This window comes from Nicotiana tabacum, chromosome 18 (genome assembly GCF_000715075.1).
Source record: "Nicotiana tabacum cultivar K326 chromosome 18, ASM71507v2, whole genome shotgun sequence".
In the NCBI taxonomy this organism is placed as follows: Eukaryota; Viridiplantae; Streptophyta; class Magnoliopsida; order Solanales; family Solanaceae; genus Nicotiana; species Nicotiana tabacum.
The window spans coordinates 37,750,951-37,756,048 of NC_134097.1; positions in this window are offsets into that span (position 1 = coordinate 37,750,951).

A 5,098-nucleotide genomic window follows, 5' to 3' on the forward strand; every position below is an offset into this window, starting at 1 on the left:
AGGAATGTCAAGGTATACTACCAAGATTCAAGGTTACAAAATACGGCCACGAAAGGTGGGAGATAAAAGATATGGGTATAAGAAAGGTGAAATCAAAAGTGGATCAGCAAAGTCAGAAGGGACATATGATTACAGTTAAAAGGGTTTGAAGGAAAACATACAGATGGGAATCCTACAGTCAAGGATCAATTACAAGGACAAAACAGTCTTTTCAACCATTCAATAAAGAGAGACGAAGAGAAGCCTCACCGTCGGCAAGAATGCCCCAATTAACCACCCTGCTTTAAACTAACGAAGTTTTCTTTGATTTAAAACAGGGCAAATACAATATTTGCGTCAGGAAATACCTGGTAAGAATTAAAGAAGTCAGGCGTCCACCTGGAGAATGAGGATGAGAATTAAAGAAGTCAGGCGTCCACCTGGAGAATGAGGATGAGAATTAAAAAGTCAGGCGTCCACCTGGAGAATGAGGATGAAGAATTAAAGAAGTCAGGCGTCCACCTGGAGAATGAGGATGAGAATTAAAAAAGTCAGGCGTCCACCTGGAGAATGAGGATGAGAAGAAATTAAAGAAGTCAGGCGTCCACCTGGAGAATGAGGATGAAGAATTAAAGAAGTCAGGCGTCCACTTGGAGAATGAGGATGAGAATTAAAGAAGTCAGGCGTCCACCTGGAGAATGAGGATTAAGAATCAAAGAAGTCAGGCGTCCACCTGGAGAATGAGGATGAAGAATTAAAGAAGTCAGGAGTCCACCTGGAGAATGAGGATGAAGAATCAAAGAAGTCAGGCGTCCACCTGGAGAATGAGGATGAAGAATTAAAGAAGTCAGGCGTCCACCTGGAGAATGAGGATAAAGAAATTGGAGAAGTCAGGCGTCCACCTGGAGAATGAGGATGAGAATTAAAAAGAAGTCAGGCGTCCACCTGTAGAATGAGGATGAGAATTAAAAAGTCAGGCGTCCACCTGAAGAATGAGGATGAAGAATTAAAGAAGTCAGGCGTCCACCTGGAGAATGAGGATGAGAATTAAAGAAGTCAGGTGTCCACCTGGAGAATGAGGATGAAGAATTGAAGAAGTCAGGCGTCCACCTGGAGAATGAGGATAAAGAATTAAAAAGAAGTCAGGCGTCCACCTGGAGAATGAGGATGAGAATTAAAGAAGTCAGGCGTCCACCTGGAGAATGAGGATGAAGAATTTTGAAGAAGTCAGGCGTCCACCTGGAGAATGAGGATGAGAATTAAGGAAGTCAGGCGTCCACCTGGAAAATGAGGATAAAGAATTGAAGAAGTCAGGCGTCCACCTGGAAAATGAGGATGAGAATAGAGAAGAAGTAGTCAAGGCACCCACCTGAGGAACGAGGGAATGCAATTGAAGTGTTGAAACCAAAAGCCCACTCATATGAGAAAGGAGCGCACTTAGGATCAATAAAGCAGAGGAGTCTAACAGAATCCCCAGCAAGAAACAACAAGAGTTCCAAAAGGAATACGGAATAAGCCAAGTGCCCAAGAGTTACCAAGATATCAAGACAACAAGAAACACAAGGGCATGATCTAGATAAGATTTTTATAATTCCTGTACCATAATCTAGTTTAATTTTTGTATTACCTTTGAAGTAAGGTGTAATAAGGAGGTCAGCAAGCAGTAAAAACAGCACGAAGCAGCAGTAACATCACAGTTCCACGGTAGTCCCAGCTACCCAAAACTTCCCGAACTACATTGACCTGATTCCTTTATAGCCAAGGATATGTAGGAAACCTTTGAAGCAGAGGTTCGGTCAAATCTTTCTAAAAAAATGCTTTCCAATGAGTATTCGAACGGGCAAAAAATCGCTCGTATCCACTCACTTTATCTTTGCACGAAAACTCTTCGAGTTTCCGCACAAAGAGGGGCAGCTGTGAGCACGTGATTTTGCCTTTACGAAAACTACTCCAAAATAAATCAAAAAATAAAATAAATTTCTCGTACTGTGTAATTTTTGAATTTTGCGTGGTGTTAAATACTTGTGTTATGTCCGTAAATGTTTACTTTGTCATAATGAAATGAAAAATAAAATAAAATACATATTGCATGCATATAGGATTTAATTATGCATTTAAGAATTAATTAAAAAATAAAATTACAAAAAATATGCGTTTGTTCTAATTTTAATGTTTCACTATGTGATTAATATTTTTTGTCTATGTGTTAAATTGTTAAAGGTTGATTAATATTTTGAAGGAGTAATTTTTGTTTTTTATAATTTTAATTAGGATTTTAATAATTGAAGAATTAAATTGGAAATTAAAAAGAGTGGAATTAAATGGGCAAAAATGGATCTGGGCCAAAATTTCTAAACAAAATCAGGCCCAACCAAATTAATCCCCTTCACAGCCCAATCCTAACAACCCCATGTCCGGTCCAATTCAAACAAATCGAAACGACGACGTTTCATCACCCTTCATCAAGGGCCGTTGGATTCAATCCATCCAACGGCTGAGATCTCATCACCCTAACCCGTGATCCTTACTCGACCCAGTGACCCGACTCAGTCCGACCCTAACGTTAAACCAAACGACGTCGTTTGGATTAGTGGATTGATCCTGGCCATTCATCTTACTTGATCGGACGGACAATACCAATCCACCCCACCCCTATATAAGTCCCAAGCCTTACCCCGGCCCCCTAACTAAACACCCCCCCTCCGCTCCTGTTCATCATCGTTCCAAACCAAACCCCTTAACCCTAGCCGCCCCTATTCCCCACCGCCTGAAACCCGGCGGCATCAACGCCGCCGGTCACCAACTTAACACCCCAGAACCCCCTGAACACCCTCTATCAGAATATGTTATTTGCTTGGTTCGAATCTCCCTGAAGGTTCTCGAATCTTCATTTGAAGATTCGAGCCAAGTTCAGATCTAAACCAAACAGCGCCTAGTTAACACCATAGCACCCCCTAGCATGCCTCATTATGGATCCGGTGTTTGTTTGGCTCGAATCACTTCAGAGCTTCTCGAATCTTCTTTTGAAGATTCGAGCCAAACAAAAATTACCCAGATCTGTTCCAAAGTGACACCAAATAACCCCTAGGCTTCCCTCACCCCTGTGTCATACTTGGTTTCCCTCGAATCTAACCAGAAATGATTAGGTCCCAAATCGAACCTTCAGGAAACCTAGAAATACCAAACTTCTAGATTTTTGTCCAAATTGATTAAAGGATTGAGGTTTAATCGACCTTAGTCGAAGTATTTTCAGTGGAAAATACTTCGACTAAGTTCTGTTTGATTTCAAACAAAAAATCCGAAAGCCGAGTTGAGTTCGAGTCTAATTGAAGATTCAGAGGTATTTTCTATTTCTTTGTGTATTCTACGTGTATTGTTGTCTGTCTTAATAGCTTGTTAATTTTTCATGATTTTATTTGATTAATTCTGTCATCTTTGTCTCATGCCCGTATATATGGTCAAATATGAAATTATTTCTGTTGGTTGTGACTATTTATAATGTAAGCAATCGACTCGATTAAGTTCGTCGATTAGTTATATTATGAATTCTCATTCATAATAATACTGATTGAAACAATCTGTTTTCTATTATTATGTACTGTTTGTTGACAGATATTGTAGATAATCACTTTTTAACTAATACTCGTCAGTTAAATCATCCTGGTTTATATGAATCTGTCAAAATAAGTGTTGTATATATGTTATTGTCTGAACATTAAAGTTTCAGGGCATTGTCAGTATTGACAATGATCCTGTGTGTGTTTGATTTTGGTTCAATGTTAAATCCAGTCTGAATTGTTATGATAATTTCAGTAATATGTTGTTATGATGTTAGTTCTGAATTCAGTGTAATATTGTTGTAATGTCCAGTTTGAATTCAAGTTTACAAAAGTTGGTCAAATACAATTGTGTTAGGAGGTTAATAGGATTGGTTATAGCTGTAAATCAGAAAGATAGTTAAGTTTATACAGATTTTAGAATCTGTTTTGCAGTAGGTTCTGATTTTTCAGTAATTACAGTAGGTCAGGGGCATTTCTGGGAATGAAACAGTAAAAACAGGGTGTTAATGCTAGTGTATTATAATGTAATGTTAGTGGCTATAGTTTAAGATACTAATGGGAAACAAGGGATAATGGGGCTGCTGAAAATCATGTTAGGATCATATAAAGTATTAAAAAGTAGTTTTTAATGGAAACTATCTAATTTTTAAAGGGATAAAGGGTTCATCCAGCACTAAAAGGGTGCAACCAGCCCTGTATAAATACAGGAGCTGGACAGACAGAAAAAGATGAGTTTTCCGGAGAAAGGGAAATCAGCTTTTCATAATAGAGGGCAGTCAGTTTTTTTAGAATTAAGATCCGTTTTAGGAGAGTTGGAGAGACTTGAAGAGATTTTAAGAGAAGAAATCAGATTTGAAAGGGGAAGCCTTTGAGTTCAAAAGAAAAATAAAGAAGAGATTGAGAGAGAGAAATCAGTTTTCAAACAAAGAATTTAGGACTGAATATCAGTCTTCGGGGAGAGTTTTTTAAGAGCGTGAAAAGTCAGATTTGAGTGTGGAAAATCAAGCAGAAAATCAGAAATGAAAATCTGAAAAGAAACAGAAAAAAAAAACAAGAGAACAGTCACACACACTCACACACAGATACAGCAGCAGAAACAGAAAATCAGAAAAATAGGAATTTGAAACTGAAAAGAAACTGAAATCTGAAATGTTGTTCTTTTGTTGAATCTGTTCAACTTTATGTGATTTCACTGTTCAGTTAAAATCTGAAGTGTCTTTTAAAATACTGTATTGTGCATCTGGTTTCCTCGGGTCGTATTATCGCTCAAATCTGTGGAAATACTGCTATTCTGCTGAATTTGTTACTGTTGCTACTGCTGAAATTTACTCCTCCTACCTTCATTTTCAGGTACATGTCTTTTAAATTTTAAGTTGGAAAGAGATTCAACATGACTCATCAATGAAGCTTGAATTGAAATGCTATTTTCCAATTGTCCAAGTTCATTAGTTTTAATTTCATTTTTATGTTAGTTAACTAGTAGTGAATTCAATTTGATAGCTATGAGTTAAATTGTCTTATTTTGAAATTCATATAAAGCTTTGTAATAATGTTAGCCA